The 18,013-nt window shown below is 38.3% G+C and overlaps 1 protein-coding gene and 1 long non-coding RNA gene across 3 annotated transcripts in view; one reads left to right on the top strand and one right to left on the bottom strand.

The window, feature by feature from the left end:
* IQCJ (IQ motif containing J) overlaps nt 1–18,013 on the top strand; it is a 458,243-nt gene that overhangs the window by 298,482 nt on the left and 141,748 nt on the right. The gene's annotated exons all lie outside the window — the stretch shown is intronic.
* On the bottom strand, nt 12,294–16,038 carry LOC122242016. Of its 2 annotated transcripts, none has more exons than XR_006222149.1 (3): nt 15,794–16,038; nt 13,716–13,826; nt 12,294–12,534 (listed from the first exon to the last, which is right to left on the bottom strand). It is a non-coding gene; the product is annotated as an uncharacterized LOC122242016 (long non-coding RNA). The 2 variants fall into 2 exon arrangements; XR_006222148.1 differs by having other exon boundaries at nt 12,294–12,520.

Genomic DNA, 18,013 nt, shown 5'->3' with positions numbered 1-18,013 from the left:
CCAACTTGTGCTCTGTCTCTCTCTGTCTCTCAAAAATAAATAAATGTTAAAATTAAAACAACAACAACAAAGTTTTCTTAACCTTAGCAATATCACTTCTCGGCCTTTTGGCTAAGATCAAGTGTTAACCTTAACAATATTTTTTAAAGGCAAACTTTAAAAGCAAAACAGATGGCACAAGATTTTTATCATTCCAACTTAACTCCTGGTGTTTCTATGTATCTTCCTTTTGTTTTTATATATACCAAAAATCACAGTATTTTCAGAGTACAGTACTTTGAAATTTGGAGATTAATTTCATAAACAGCACTCATTCAATATTTTCATCACAGTTGTGGGAAGTAAATATAATTATAGTCCTCAGTTTACACATAAAGAGGCAGAGGCCTGAGATGCTGGGGACTTGTCATGTCCCACAAACACAACTGGCAATGTGAGGCCCGGTTTCTTCACAAGGATTTAGAATCTGGATTTTCCTGCCTCTCTCTGAGGGCAGAGAATTAATGTGGATGTTTTCTTGGAAATGTCATTAGCTGAAGGTAGGCTAGGAGGTAAGGGCCTTCTACATGTTCCCAAAAATCTGCCAGGCATTCCACCCTGCTCATAAAGAATTTCATCCTCATAATAGCACTTTGGAGTCAATGTTACTATTGTTTGTTTTCTTTTTTAAAGATGAAAACTCCTAAAATTTAGAAAAAGTACCTGATTTACCCAAGTGTTCACAGTTAATCACAGTGAAATCAGAATTGAAGCCTGTGTTCATATAGCTCAAGATATTCTGTGCTTACCTGTATTTCTTCCAAAATAAAACCTTGTTCTGAATACTCTGTGTGTGCTTAGACCTATTAGTATTGAATTTAACAGCAAATTAGATAACTGGATTCTGGTACTGGCTGGAGTCTAAACCAATACTTGATTGGGCAGTTGGTCATTAGTATAGGCCCATGTCAAAGTTGTATGTGTGCATTATATGATTGGGTATGTTTATGTTCACCTTATATTCCTCCTAGCATCTAAGTTAACCTGGTAGGTATGTTCCAATGCTTTTAGGTGAGACTATCTTCTTTTATATTTGAGATTGATACTATAGACTTGATATTTCATTTTTGACAGTATCCATATTTGTTGGTAGTACTCTTTAATAAGAAGTAATTTGGGAATTTATTCATAAAACAGCTATTGATTCTTATATGAAGAGCAGTTATTTACTTCCAAGAGCGAGATCCTGAAAATAAGATCTAGGATCTGTTTGTCACTTGGCCTAGAATCAAACAATTATCTTTTCTCTAATGCCTTGAAACAATGCCTTTCTTGTCTTAAGAAACCTAACTAACATTTAAGTAACTCTATACATTTGCATTCATATCTTTGTATACAAAATAGGTTTTTCCTGAGTAAGGAAAGGATATGAAATCAAGGAACATGTTTTTTCTTCCTTGAGCTCTGCTTTGTAAGCATGTTGGATTTTTATTTAACATTTTTATTTATATCTGTACACTGGCATTGGCATATTATGAAAAAGTGAATCCTAAGTTCTGTCAACACTTTGGCCCCGAAGTAACAATTAAAAAAATAAATCAATTAGCTATTTTTGCATGTATTTACTTTTTATAGAACTATATTTGAAAATAGTGTAGTTGGAAAAAATACATTTTATATAAAAGCATGTTATTAGCCCCTTTACCGTGAGACTGCAACTTGGATGCATCTCAAATTCTCACACCTGTGTCATGGAGTTTCCTTTTTTCTGGTATTATTTATACATATCTTTACGGTCAGGCTGATAACTGATCCCCTCCATGAGGCCTGTTTCCACCATTCTTCCCTGAAGGCTAAAGTCTACTTGCCAGAGTCCTGCTTGGCTGCCTGACCCTGCTCGGTAGCTGGGGATAACAGGTTGGCAACTGTTGGAGTAATTGCTGTGGAGAAAAGTAGGGGAAATGCCTGATGGACTTGCTAAGGATCCCAGGAGTCCAGCAGCAATGGTCAGGAACACCCATTGAGAGGCAATTCAACAGAAAGATCTTTCTCACGTACTTACCCCTACTTGAAGCAACTGCCAATGAGGCAGGCCTTGAAAAAATATTTACTGAGAACTTACAGTCTCTACTTGAGCTTGCACTCAGTGCTTTCCTAAAGCTGTATCACAGATCATGTGAGGATTAGAATTAAGATGCTGTATTAGGGCCATTTTACTAATGAAGTTATATCACAATCAAACACATGTTGCTTAAAGTTTCACATGCAGTGATGAGCACCCAAAAGCCATATTTTTTGAAAATGGTAGGATAAAGTTAAACATTTTGTAAATAAACTTTATTTTTCAGGCAATTTTAGGTTCACAACAAAATTGAATATAGTTTCCCCTGCCCCTGCCTGCACACACAAAGCTTCATTATGAACATCCCCCACCAGAGTGGTACTTTTGTTACAGTTGATGAGACTACATCGACATATCATTATTACCCAGAGTCCTGGGTTTACATTATACTAGGTGTTGTACATTCTGTAGATTTTGACATTCATCTATTGTATTATACAGAATAGTTTCACAAAGTTTTAAAAGGGCAACAAAAAATATATTCTGACTCCCAGTCTGACTCCCATTGATCAGCAATGCCAGGAGTAGAAAGGGAAGGCCTGGAAATGGACAATTGTGGATGGACTGCTATACAGATTGTATGCAAAGGTCTGTGGATTACATGCTGAGCTTGTTACGGACCTCAAGAATCTTTAGTTTTTTGAATAGTACTATACTTTAAAATTTTTGGCACATGTCCATAATGCTAAATCATTAGGTTGTTTCCATAGAGACATCTAAGAGCAAAGCATTAAATGTGAAAAAAAGAGTTCAACACAGGGGCAGGAATATATAGGGTTTCCAAGTGCAGGCTCCAGAATGAAAGTACTTGAGTTTCTCTCTTGCCTCTGCCACACACTAAAAGTGAAACATTAGGCATATTGTCTACTGCCCAGTGCCTCAGTTTTCTCATCTGTAAAAAGAGAATTATGGTGCCTATCTCTGTCAGTTCCCCAAGATTGCTATAGCAAAATAGCACAAACTAAGTGGCTTAAAACAACAGAAATTTATTACCTCACAGTTCTGGAGACTACAAGTCTGAAATCAAGGTATTGGTAAGGCTATGCTCCATTTCAAACCTGTAGGAGAAAATCCTTCCTTTATCTTCCCAGTTCCTTATGGTTTGCTGGAAATTCTTGACATTTCTTCCCTATGATAGACCCTGCTAGAAGTCCTTAAAGACATCCCATACACTCAGGCTTTAATTATATGAAGTCATGAATGTGTCTACTTTTTATAGAATAAATTATGATGACATATTAGAACATGTCCCATTGCCCATTGATTACTTTGAGTGTGTACGATTTTAATCAGTTCTAGTTGTACCTCTTTGTTATTGCTAAAAAAAAAATAAAGGATCAGTGTCCTTTAAGTGTTTGTTCCTCAGTTGGTTTGAGTAACTTGAGGTATGGAGTAATCACTTACCTTGCATTTTGCAGGACTTACCAGTCCTGCCTCTGTAAAGTCTGACTACATTATTATTGTTTCCTCCATTTGAATAACTGATTGTCACAATTCCTTGAAATGGAGGATTAATATTTGATTCAATTTTGTTTTTTTAATTCATAGTTTTAGTCAAAAGCCTATGACTTTCAGTTAAGCTGATCATGGTTTAGTCTAATTTCCTAAAGCCTCCTGAGGATTGTTCAGAGGTGACAACTGCTTGTTTTTAGCACCCCAGGAGAATGTGGGATCTTGTGTTCTTTACAGTAGATATCCAGGGCCCTAAGGGCAATCAGTGAGAGGAGTGTATTGTTTAGGTATTGATGATGGTAGGTGCTAAGAAGGAAGCTGTCACCCAAAGGCCATGCACTGAGGAGACAGGACTTTTATTTTATTTTGTTTTTAGAACGTAGTGCCGGGGTGCCTGTGTGGCCAGTCGGTTAAGTGTCCGACTTCAGCCCAAGTCCTGATCTCGCGGTCCGTGAGTTCGAGCCCTGTGTAGAGCTCTGTGCTGACAGCTCAGCCTGGAGCCTGATTCTGATTCTGTGTCTCCCACTCACTCTGCCCCTCCCCCCCACTCATGCTCTGTCTCTTTCACTCTCAAAAATGAATAGATGTTAAAAAAATAATAATAATAAAAAGAACGTAGTGCCAAATGATGGCTCCATGTCTGTAATACTGGCTTTCTAATATCCCATTGAGTCTTTTAATTGTCTTAATATTTTGATTACTATAACTGATTTCTTAAGTTACAGACATGCAGTATCTGGGGCTACTATAATTGTTGTATACAAGCCTTTGATATATATATTTCTATAATGATATATATTAGGTTTTGTTAGTTTAAGTGGCCTTGTGTTTGTCATCATTGTGCTCAAAATTATTTCCATGAAAATGTAAGAGGCAATCGCATTTGGACAAACTGGGTATATTATTTTGGGTATATTATTGCACACATCAACCATTAGACTTATGCAGCATACCCATACACCAGCTCTTGAGAAAGGAAATTTATGTTTTTAGAACAAAGCACTGAAGTCACCATCTCAATGTCACATAGCCAAATGGTGAGGTTTGAAGAAGTAACTCATAGCATTTGGTATGTAATGCTTGTAAAGCTGTGACTCACATGGTCAAGAACAGGCTACATTTAAAGAATCAGCTCCTAAGTAACTTCTTCATTTGTATTTCTCTCATTTAAAGAAGTCCACACAGATTCTTAGTGTTATTTCTACTATGCAGTAGCCTCAACCTTCTGATCCTACCCCCCATCCCAGAAGAACCTCCTTTCTCATGTATGCTGATTTTTGTTTTTATCATTTAATTATTCTTTCTTTTATTGTACTTTCCTGCAGAACAAGTGTTCTGCTCCATGGACACTTTTTCTCCTCAGAGATACAGGATAAAGGTTGGGGAAGAGAAGTTAAACAGTAGTTGCCTAAGTGGTCTTTATAGGTTGGAGGAAGAAGAGTATGAAATGTAAATAATTATCTCTAAAATAAGTAGGAGAAAGCATTTTGTTCGAAATTCTAACCAGTTAATTCTTACTGTGCTCTACAGCAATAGTGGAGCTGGGAACTATACTAGAAATCAGAGAGGACATTGATGCTGTCATAGTTGAGGTGACCCATGCAGGCTTGCATATTTATTCACTTGCAGATCCAACAGTACAACCGAAGCCTCTTGATACTTCACTTTTACTATGATTATGCAAAAATACTTATCTGGAGTCTTCAGTGGTGTGCAAGCATTCTAGATTTGAAGGTTTTGTGGATGTAAAGTATAGAACAGCCAGCAAACTTTTGGCATGATTTAGGAATCATAAGGAATTCTGATACCAGCCATAGGTGGAACACTGTTTTGGTGGGCAAATACTTTCATGCACATTATCTCACTAGTCCTCACAACAATCTTATAAGCTGACAGATAATATCAGTCTTATTCATTGATGAAATATTGAGGATCAGAGATGCTACATGACCTCTTCCTGGTCACATTGCTGGGTAAGCGACTGAGCCACAACTAATTCCCAGATCTATTGACTTCTGGTCTATTTTCAGTCTTTCTGCTAAACTCTATCTATGGACACACACACACACACACACACACACACACACACACACAGTTCCTATTGTACAATGAATAGATCTTAGCAGGATCTTGGTATCTTCTTCAGGAAGAAAAGATAACCTCACTACCTGTAAGAGGAAATAAATCAATGACTTATCATTAAAGGAAATTTCTTTATCTTTAAAGAATTGGATATGAAGAAATGAATGGCTTCATGTCAAATAATGAAAATGTTTATCCTCTTTTTTAAAATTTTTAACATTTATTTATTTTTGAGAGAGAGAGAGGCAGAGCACAAGGGGATAGAGAGAGAGGGAGACACAGAATCTAGGCTCTGAGCTGTCAGCACAGAACCTGATGCAGGGCTCGAAGCCACAAACCACGAGATCATGACCTGAGCTGAAGTCAGATGCTTAACTGACTGAGTCACCCAGGTGCCCCATTTATCCGTTTTTAATTTTTTTGAAATTATTTCCACCTTTTCTTCCAGCATTGCTCACAAATGATTAAAAGTTTCTGTAGAAGGAGGGACACCTGAGTGGCTCATTCGGTTAAGTGTCCGACTTTGGCTCAGGTCATGATCTCACAGTTTGTGAGTTCAAGCCCGTGTTGGGCTCTGTGCTGACAGCTCAGAGTCTGGAGCTAGCCTCAGATTCTGTATCTCCCTTTCTCTCTCTGCCCCTCCCTTGCTCTCTCTCTCTCTCAAAAATAAACATTAAAAAAAGTGTAGAAATCTTTTTAAAAAAAATTTTAATGTTTCTCTTTTATTTTATTTTTGAGAGAGAGAGACAGAGTGTGAGCAGGGGAGGGACAGAGAGAGGGAGACAAGAATCCGAAGCAGGCTCCAGGCTGTCAGTCCAGAGCCTAACATGGGAGTCGAACTCATGAACTGTGGGATCATGACCTGAGCCAAAGTCAGATGTTTAACTGACTGAGCCACCCAGGTGCCCCTCTGTAGAAGCAAATCTTAATGATCATATTCTTTTCTTTTCTTTTCTTTTCTTTTCTTTTCTTTTCTTTTCTTTTCTTTTCTTTTCTTTTCTTTTCTTTCCTTCTTCATTTCTTTCTCCATTCTCCCACTCCTCCTCCCCCCCACCTTTCTTTCCAGCTGACTTACTCTGAGCTGGAAGCAATGAGAAACTTCTGGTTCCTTTCATTGGTGTTATTCAGGTTAGTAGAAAATTCTGCTTCCTTCATCTGTCAAGATCTTCAGTCTTGTGCTTTCTTTGAAATCTGACCTCTGAACAAGGCTGTAACATCTGGAAAATAGTAGCTGAATTGATTTATTTCAGATTGTTGCTATGGTGATTCCCTACCAATATAGATAGAAAATGAAGAAGGGAAATGAATATGTTGAAGAGAGTGATGGAGAAGCTGGTCAGACTGAGGAAAAGGCATGCAGGGCTGAGGAGGGCATTTATGATTGATCTACTCAGGGGTAGAGTCATCTTATAAGTTTGCTATTAAGTCATCCACAGTGATCACAAATAAGTCATTTGCATTTGAGAAGAAGCAGTGAAATGTTTTTGTTACATGGGTAGCAAAAAATGTCCCAGACTTAAAATTCCCCAGAGATTTTCTTTTCCCTCTCTAGGAACAGGACAGTGAATATAAATTGTAAAAGAAATTTTTGTGACAGGGAACATTGTGAATCTTGAAATAGTTCTCAGCGTTGTGCTTTATTAAACATATTTTTTGAAATGATAGGAAAAAGACTTATCTGGAGAAAAAGTATATATATCAATTCATTTTTATGTATTTATTCATCTGTTCATTCATTTCTCCAACTGTTTATCCATTCTTTAATTCAACAAATTTGTATTGATCCTTTATACCAGGCTCCAGATATTTTAGTAAATTCAATAAATATCAATAAACTCTACATATATTTATGAGGCATTAACTACACACAAGATAACCTACAGGTTGATGTGAGTTGTATAATCATCAGGGCCATTGAATAGCTGTTTCTGCCTCAAGGTTTGATGAAGGAGATATTTGGGAGAAAAATAAGGGCAAGAAGGATCTTGATAGGTGTGTGGAGGTAGGATAGAGGGAAGAAAAATGTGAGGGAAATGCATACTATTGTGATTAAAAAGAGTTGATTACATTGGCCATTTATAGTCTTAGAGATTGATACCATATGTAGAAATGCTCTTCACTCTTCACTTACATTATTGACCTTTGGAAGGCAGGAGCTCAACTTGACATAGCTTAGAGGTATGTCAAATAGACACCTGGGTTTGGGTGTAGGTGATGTTGGGAAGGCTTTGGAAATAAACATTTGTAGCTGCTCAAAATCAGAATGTGAAAAAAAGGAGGAAGCAGTATAAATGCGGTAGAATCAAATACCAAGCAGGGTACAACCACTTTTTTCACAACAGGTGACACAGGGCCTCCTTGCCTGTTGTGACCCTTCAGGTTTTAGATTTCAGTCATATGGGGTTCCTGGGTGGCACAGTCTATTGAGCGTCCAACTTTGGCTCAGGTTATGATCTCGTGGTTCATGAGTTCAAGCCCACATCAGGTGCTGCTGTCAGCACAGAGCCTGCTTCAGATCCTCTCTCCCTCTTTCTCTGCCCCTCCCCTGCTTGTGCTCTCTCAAAAAATAAAACATTAAAAAAATTTCAGTCATATGAAAAAATGAAGAGAGGTGAATTCTACTCTTTATAATGCAGCCTTCCAATCCTGCTCCCACACAGGATTGGTGCCACAGTGAGGGGTCAAAGTCAAGAGTATGAACATACAAGTTTTGAACCTGGCTCTGACACGTACACTGTGTTTAACCTTGGACAAATCCTTTAACTTCCTGGGACTTTAGATTTCTCATGTCAGAACAGAACAACCTCTCAGCCAAGTAGTTCATAAGAGCATAATATTAGAATCAGAAAGGGCTATAGTGGTTTAAAATATATATTTTCAGCTGTATAAATAAAAGCCTGAGATGTAAAAGAAATATGTTAATTCTTAACTTCATTAATTCATAAGCTGTGTAATTCTCCCTAAGAACTTTGTGATTCCATCACATCTTTCAGCCAAGATTAGTCAAGGGCTGTCAGGTGGGCTCAGCTTCCTAAGACTTCATTATTATTAAAAATACACTTTGAGGAATTATCATAAATAATTAAAATAAATGTCAGTTATTTAAATAAATGAACAGGGGTGTCTGGGTGGCTCAGTTGGTTGAGAGTGTGACTTTAGCTCAGGTCATGATGGTAAGGTTCGAGGGTTCGGGCCCCACGTGGGCTCTGTGCAGACAGCTGAGAGCTTGGAGCCTGCTTTGGATTTTGTGTCTCCTTATCTCTCTGCCCCTCCCCTGCTCATGCTCTCTCTCTCTCTCTCTCTCAAAAATAAATAAACATTAAAAAATTTTTTTAAATAAATGAGCAAAGACTATATTCCTGTTTTTGCACAGAGTTTTCAGCATCTGTGAATTAAATAACATTCCTCATTCAATGCTGGGATTTAGCCTTGAGTAAATTCTATTCATTGTTCAAGTGTGTAATTTCCCTTTAATATGTCAATGTAGAATTTATGCTAATTTTTACTGGAGTTAAGTGTTCATAGCAAAATGAGCTCTTTTTGAGCTCTTTTAATTTAATAATGGGAGAATGCACGGAAGCAGTTATTTAGTGGAAAGGGGCATTATTTATTTGTTTCTGGAATTTGGACTTTTCTTAAAATATTCATTATAGCATAAGGGCTATCATTTGCAGCAGGATGTAAAGCATGTGCTCAGCTGAAGCCCTGCACTTTACTTTGCATCTGCTACCTTTGCTTCTCCCCTTCTTCATGGTATCTTGAGACAGAATAATAGGTGATGTTTTCACATCAGGACAGAAAATCCAAGACCTCCGAGTAACAAGTATCAATTTCATTGACTTTATCTGTTCTCCTTCTCAGAACGTTATGCTCTTGTTAGGGATTGAACTTGACCTAGGTTCTGAACATCCTGCAAACAGACTTGGTGACCTTACACAAATCTCAGTCAATCCTTCTACAACTTGTCTTTTAGAAAAGTTAGATTGGTTAGATTGGGGGTGGGTTATTAAGAAGAGGGATGTGATGTAAGCATTAATGTTATGAAATAATTACTGTGATTGAATTTTTTATCAAGTGTCTTGGTTTATTCCAAGATAACCAATATATGAATTCTTGTCTACACAATTTTTACAACTGGATCTCTCTCTGAAACGTACAAGAAAGGGCATGGCATAAAGTCTCTAAGGATGCTAACTATAGTGAAAGAACTATAAAATGGCAAATCCATTTATGCTATGGTTCTCAGAGTGTGGCCTCTGAGCCAGCAGCATCTGGAGGACCTGGGAACTTGTCCAAAATGCATATTTTTGGCCCCAGTCTAAACCTACTAAATCAGAATCTCTAGAGGTGGGATCCAATAGTTGTGCTTCTCTAAGTTTTCCAGGTGATACTTAACAAGCTATAGTTTGAGAACCATTAATTTATAGCATTCTACATATTCTGGTATGTTCTTTTGTTGAACTAAGCTGAATAACATCTGACTTGGCTATATTGTTACATTTACTTTGTTCTTCATTTACTGGTCTTTTTTCTCATGGGTTCTGTGACTCTTATAACTAATCTTAAAATGAATGTTTCCTCTTAAAATAAGTGTTTCCTCCTGAAAATAATATTTCCTCTTTATCTTTGGCTGCTAGGAAGCTCAGAGCCAAATTTGAGGCCTTGTACAAGATCTCACGGCCTCCTTCCTAGTTCTCTTTTTATTTTCTAACCTTATTGTCCCTTTGCCCCAATTTCCCCACACTATTACGTTACATGTTGAGTATTTTGAAAGATCATGATTAAATAAGCAAATTTATTAGGTGACAGGAGTAATAAATGCATATATCTGATATGATCCCCTGGTGTCAGTTCTCAGTGTGTTTATTTTATGTACAAACTGAAAACTTCATTTGGGATATTCTTGAGAGAATCTGTAAGATGCAAGCTTAAATATCCAGACTCATTTTATCTGATAGCTCCTACATATTGACATCTTTCTAGTACGAAGTGATCCATTAACTTAAATACATTGAAACCGAGAAGTCCTATTTACTTCTTAGAGGCACTAATGGTAGTGAAATTTTTCATCAAGGATTCTCTCGCCATCAAAGTCATTTTTTTTTGACATTGCAAAATCACCTCTACCTAATGGCTTTATTAACACATTGAGAGCCAAAATGTGATTGTAAAAGAGGGATTTTTCTTACAAGTGCTTTTACTTAAGATGGGTAATGTTAAAGGTTGTATAGAATTTCAGCTTTCAGGGACATTCACACATACAGCACCCACTGCTTGGGATGGCTCTGACACATTTTGGCAGCAATGCTATAATTAACAGAGTCAGAATGGAGCCTGATGTCAACCATATAATATGGATCACCAAAGCCACCCCCTTTCATTTAACATATAGGTGTCACTCACCTCTAGCAGTTCTTAATTATGTCAGATCTGTGCAGCAAACAACAAATAGTTAGGGGAGGATTCATCCTCCTGTAAATTTTGTAATGAAGCTTGTGAGCCTGCTAAATAATTAAAATAAACAAATGAAGACTAATTTGCTTACTTTTAATTTTTACCCAATCTACTTTAGTTAATAATTTACAAGGTAAAAATGAATAGAAGATCAAAATGACTTCCCTTCCGGCTCCCATGTCGGCGTGATGGTGGAGAGATTCTGCCTTATTGACTGCTCATTTGTAGTAGAAATAACCCCAGAGAAAACAGTGTTCAATGTGAACCAGGCTTTAATAAAAGGAGCGGCAGACTCCGGAGGTTTTTTTCTATTTCCATATAATCCCAGGATCATTTGTCTGGAGCTGTTTTTGAATTATTCATACCAACAGTAGCTCTTTCAAATATTAGATGTGAACAGTTTCTATGGTACAGTTTCACAGGCAGCGTCTTTTTTTGCTGGCATTTTAAAAATAGAACTTTTTTTTTCCTATTCCAGATTGCTCTTGGGTGCTTCCAGGTGGGGTTGTATTATTAGCAAAACATTAAGAGGCTGTTTGGGGGCTAATTCTAAGACTTCTCCAGGTGAAAGAGGAAGAGAACAGAGAACTATAATGAGAATGTGATATTTCTGAGAAAGTGTTATTCATTTTAACTGGGCTTTTGAAAACCCTAGCACAGTCCTGTTGTAAGCATTGTTCAGAAGAGTGGAGTTACCATTTATTCTCATTCACTGCACTCTTAAATAAATTGGATTGAAGGGATTTATTCCGCTGATCCTATTGTTCTTATGCCCCATTTGACCCCAAGCTTTGAGTCTGTGTTTTGCAGGAGAAAACAAGCCTCTTTACGGAGGTCTCACAGGGCAGGGAGATGCTCTTTCTCCTACTTCTCCTGTCACTTCTCCCCACCCTTCACTTTATACCCCAGCCATTCCAAAGTCCCTTAAGTTCTCCAGTCACCATGAAAGTTCTTTTGGTATCTTTTCTTTGCACTTGCTATATTTGCCTAAAATGCCAGCATGTCTTACCCACTGACACCTTGATTCTCTCTACTATTATGTATGTCCTCATTCTTTAAACTTAGGTTAAAGTGCTCATTTCCTCCCCAGAACTGGTAACTGATTGCCTGGATTAGAGAATTTCCCCAGAAATAAACTCTGAGTCAGCAATTTGAGTGCAAGTAGTATTTTGGGAAGTGATTCCAAGAAGTACTGGTAGGAAAGTGCATGAGAAGGAAGTGAAGGAAGCCAATGGAAGGTATATTATAAGCAGTTTACTGTGGGCAATTGAGACTGGAGCCTGCTTCGGGACTCTGGGAGCCAGTGCAGAGTTAGGCCACACAGGGAGAAGCCAGCTGAATGATATCCTCTTGTTCCCATCTGTCACTGGCTGAGGACAGAGGACTGCTCCTGGAGGTACTGAATCCTTGTCACTTCTGGCCTGTGCCTGGCTGTGAAAAGAAGACTGGTGGAGAATTGCAGATGCATTCAGTAGAACGCATAGATATGTGCTAGAGCAGTGAGAACCAAGGGGATATGTGTTAGGAACCAGTACATCTATTGCATTGCCCTTGCTACACACACACACACACACACACACACACACACACACACGTGCTGTGTTTCTGTATGTTGAGGGTAAGGAACTGCTTCTTATTCATCTCTGTGCCTTCCGTATCCTAGTATAATGCCCAGCACACCATAACTATGCAGTGAACATTTGTTGAAGCAGCAAGTGTGGAATGATCGAGTGAGTCTATTAGGCAGACCCACCCTCAGCTTTTATTTCTGATGCCTCCTTATAAGCACACTCTACCCATCATTAAGGCACCTTCCTCTCCTGCCTACCTACTCAGTCCTCAGAGAGAGTCACTCCATATATCAAACAACTACCTTGGTGCTTTTATAGTTCTGCTTTTAGAGGAATATTCCATCCCCTACTCTGAGATGTGCTTACTCTATTAAGGTCTTTACTCTTTTTTATATGAGAGAAGGTGGAGGAGAGAGGGGGAGAGAGAGAGAGAGAGACAGAGAAAGAGAGAGACAGAGAGAAAGAAGGAGGGAGAGGGAGAGAGGGAATGAAAATCTTAAGGAGGCTCCACACACAGTGCGGAGCCTGACACGGGGCTGGGTCCCACGACCCTGGGATCATGACCTGAGCTGAAATCAAGACGCAGATGCCCAACTGACTGAGCTACCCAGGTACCCCCTCTGTCAGGCCTTTTCAAATGAGGTAGTGAAGTGGTGGGGGAGCTCTATGGGAAGATGCTGGGGAGTAGAATTGGTGCCAGGGTTTTGGTTCCCATATTGCCTTCCACTTTCTTCCTCTCACACACCAAAGTTGGGTGGCAGACACCCCCAGAGCCCTGCTCTTTTTAAAGGAGCAGAATCTCTCTTCCATTAGGAGGTTTGCTCAAATTCAGGGCAAAGAGAAGAGGTCCCTTTCCTGAAAACAGTAATCTTAGCCTAGTGGTCTGGGAAGCCCACACCCATCCTCTGTATGTGTCCTTCCTGAATGCCAGTCCACTTTGTGTTTTGGGTGGAGGGTCTCCTGCCATGAGTTCTGGATCCAGCCTACTTGGCCTATGCCTTTTAGTTTGGTCTGATTGGCTTGGTTCTGTCTTCAGAATTTCTGTAGCCACCCACCTGTGTTTTCTCAAAGCACTTTCCCCCACTGTGATGTCCAGCCTATCTTTGTCTCTCCATCTTCTTTGTAATCCTGAGAACTGGGGGGAATTCTGGGGGGACTCCAGAAGCCTGGGGGGAGGAGTGCAAAGAATAAATAGGAATAATCTCTCCCCAACCCCAATTTCCATTATAGTAAGGAAGATAGAAATAGAAATAATTACATCATAGTCTAGTAAATCCAACAATAGCTTCAATGAATTAATAATTTGCTTACAAACAGCATATGGAAATTTCAATATTTCTTTATCTCCTACCTTGTAGAAAAGAATCTATTGCAAAGAGATGAGATAAGGCAGCATGTTGTAGGTTACTCATTTTTGGAGAGCTGTCAGGGCCATTTTGTGCAAAGGCGTAAAGGTAGGTAGTGAGGTGGAAGAGACACCAAACTAGGAACACACAGGTCTGGGAGTTAGTTTTGGCTTTGCCAGATTTCAGCTGTATAAATATTGTAAGTCATTTACTCACAATGAGCCACATCAAATGTAAAATAGGATGTCTGTTCTTTTTCTCATAGTACTGTAATGTAGGTCAGTACAATAATGGTTTGATAGAGTTATGAAAATTATGCATTATTGGATATAAACTTTAAGGAAAAGAAAATAAAAATCTTACCATGCATCCTAAAAGTCTATCCCTTAATGGCAGAGTATAGAAATTTTCTGTAGAATATCTCTTAATTAATTTTTCTTTAATCAACTCCCCAAATAACTGTAACTCTCTACTTCCTCTATAAAATAACCTAACAGATGCCCACAGCACAGTGAAGATTTCAGGGTTATAATGCCTATGAATGTCTGCTACAACCGTTTGAGTTGTGTGCTCACAAGAGTCCTGGTTACCATGTCTATTCATTCCAGTTCATTCTTTTATTCAGTAGATACTTGTTGATCATCTACTCCAGACTGGGTATCGTTTCAGGTACTAGAGATGTGGCAATGACCAGTGTCCACTGTATTCTAGTTGTATTTAATATTATAATTATGTAATTTAGTTAAAATATTTCATCAACTAACTAATGAAAAATAAGTGTGAAAGAATTGCTGATTTTTATGAATATTCGGTTAAAAAGTTATAATGGGCATCTGTCCTACTATCCAAGATCTTTTAAATTCCTTCTTAAACTTAAAAAAAGTTTTTAATGTTTATTTATTTTTGAAAGAGAGAGAGAAAGACAGTGTGAGCAGGTGTGAGGGGCAGAGAGAAGGAGACAGAGAATTTGAAGCAGACCACAGGCTCTGAGCTGTCAGCCCAGAGCCCAACGTGGGGCTTGAACTCGCAAACCATGAGATCATGATCTGAGCCAAAGTCAGACACTTAGCCAACTGAACCACCCAGGTGCCCCTAAATTCCTTCTGATGTTTCCATTTCTCTTGTGACTTTGGATGTGCCAGTCAGGTGCCCCTGTAACTAATGGACATGAGATTGGGTGTGGGGCATCTATTTTGTGTTGAGGTTCCAGAGTTAGCTGTGGTGTCAGTTTCCTCAGCTCAGTTCTGTAGCGTAATTCCTGAAAATTTGGTTTATAGCTACTTGTATATCTTCTCCCTCTCCAAATTCTGCGTCTCCAAATATCTCTTAATAAATTCCTTTTCTTAATGAATCGGTCATAATGAATCCTGTTGTTTGCAACTAAGAACTTTACTCATTACAAATCCTTTGGAAAGATTTTTAAAAACTAAGCTTCAAAACATACACACACACACACACAGAGTCAAATTGGTTGTAGGCAAAACAATGTGCAACATTAAGGGGATGATAAAAATCATTAGAAATATTTCACTCTCAGATTGCTTCACAGTTTTTTTCTTATTAGTTTTGGTCCCACTTTAAAGAAATCTAAATTGGAAATCAGTGCTCTGGCATTGTGGGTGTGGGACTCTAGTCAGTGCATCCATGCTCAAAGAAAGGCCTTTACTCACCATCAAGGGGTAGAATATTGATGTATATTGATAAGTTTTTATTTAAAATAAAATATTTAAATTATTCATGAATCACTTTTGATAATTTTCAACTTTTGATCACTTTGATCCACCAACCTTTTGTCAGGTACAGAGACTTCTATACACTTTGAGGCATGTGAGCTTGGACATCATGTCCAAGGAGGAGCCTCCTCCTTACGCCCCACTGTTGGCTTCTTTGGGCCTCTGCCTCTCAGGCAGTTCTAAGGGCTTGGCCTATGTCTTTCAGCAAGGCTTCCTTAAACTCCAAGATGCCCTTTCAGGACTGATACCTCTGGTAGCTCCTTTGGTTGAAAATCTCTCTGAAGCTATAATGAGGTCAGGTTGTCTCTGGACAGGGTGTCATTTAGCATTGTGGTGTCATAGGTGTAGCCAGTGGCCATGTTAAGCACTCACTGTCCTCTAATACATAAATAGATTTCTTATTTCCTCACATCTTTTCCTTCTATTGTTCTTTCCTCTCTCTGTCTTCTCTCCTTTTCCTTTATCTCCCTCTCTTTCATTTGACTTTCTCCTTCACATTTGTCTCCCTCACTCTCATTTCAGCCTTTCCCTCCTTGTTTCCACACTTCCCCCCTTTCCAAGCCAGTGCACCTGAGATCCTGGTAGGAAATGAAGCAGAAATTCCCTTCATTGAACACGAGGGTACAGTTTCTGTGGTAATCTTTGCTGAATGATGCTTCTGTCTGCTGTTCAATGAAGGGCAGCAACTAATCCATCATTTCTTCTTGCCAAACATTTAGATAATATAGGTCCCACCTTACACCTCCATGAACTTTACAGAAGACCACATGTACTCCTTCTAAAATATTAACACTGTCTTTGTGTAGTCTTTGATGGTATCACAGAAGAAAAAATTTGAATTTTTAAACTAGATGGTTTTTATGTAAACTTTTGACATGAGAAAATAAATTGTGTGGATGAATTTCCAGTCACTCAGGCAAATTTTAATGTGCTAATTTTAATTTGCCATTTTAAAGGATTACTGTAGAAACTGAATATCTTAAGGCTTTAAAATACACAAATCACTTGAAATTCTATAAAACAGCTAATATTTTAGGTAAAATAAAATAATAATTAATTTATAGTTTTTTAAAGTAACATTATTACACATTTAGCCAAACTAACAACAGTACAGACACCAGACTGGTACTCAGTGAACATCTACTACATGATTGTAGATCATCTCTGAGGTAGTGAAATTTGCCTTTTCTGGCTAGTGTTAAAATTACCCAACCTATTTTGAAAATTGAGCTGTAGCCATACATATATACCTGAAAGGAATGCCAGAGACACTGAACACATGCCATCTCATTTCTAAATATATACACATATTTAGCACTCTTTATGCATTTTAACAGCCTCCTGATTTTATCTAATTCCCTACATGTTTTCATCAAATATTTCTTAAGCCCTGCTATGTGCTAGATCTTAGAAATGAGAGATATCTAAGACAAAACTGGATTCTGCCTTGGAGGAGCTTCTAATATTATTGGGAATATTGAATATGTTTGCAAGAAATGAATAAAATGGCCAGTTCAAGTGAATGTCACAGAGGTGTGAAGAAGTAAGAGATAGCCGTGAAGATTTCTTGAAAGAAGTGGGCATTGACAGGGGCCCTGGGCTGGGGTTAGAAGGTATTGAAGGTTCCAGTGCTAAAATAAAACTGCAAAAACCAGTGCCATGGTCAACAAAAAGACGTGCAAGGATTTTGAGCCCATCCAGGAGTTGGTAACTTATAAAGACTCATCTCCCAACCTGGCTACCAAATGGAAGCTAGCAAGTGGCTATTTCCCATTTTCTTTTGTCTAAATAGCAAAAAAATTTTTTAAACTAATAGATACTTTCTACCAACGGACTCAGTGTTTAAACTAGCAGATAATCCAAAAGTCAGTTAAAATTTGGCTTTGTACTGTGCTGCCAGATCTTTGCAGTGGCAGATTTACCTTCCTAATTGTGTTTTGCTTAGTCTAATGTTGAACTTAATTTGTATTCCCTGAACACGCAAAGGCTGGACAGTTCCAGAGAGGAGGATGAGATTGAGGAGAAGAAGTGAAGGGAGAAGGGTTGTTGTTCAGGGAAGCTGGCTCAGAATTTGGAATTTGTCACACATCGTTTGCACAGTGGACCATCCTCTCACAGGTAATTACAATCAACTGACCAGAATTGTTTTACAAGTTGTGGTAGTCTGTTCAAAATCACTTGTTTATAAGTGGCTTTCTTCAAAATTTATGAGTCTAAGTTTCATGTCTCTTGCCTCTGTCCTGTATATGCTTATTTCTGATGATTGTCTTTATT

Source organism: Panthera tigris, chromosome C2 (assembly GCF_018350195.1).
Source record: "Panthera tigris isolate Pti1 chromosome C2, P.tigris_Pti1_mat1.1, whole genome shotgun sequence".
Taxonomy (NCBI): Eukaryota; Metazoa; Chordata; class Mammalia; order Carnivora; family Felidae; genus Panthera; species Panthera tigris.
This window is presented reverse-complemented; position numbering and strand designations above follow the sequence as displayed.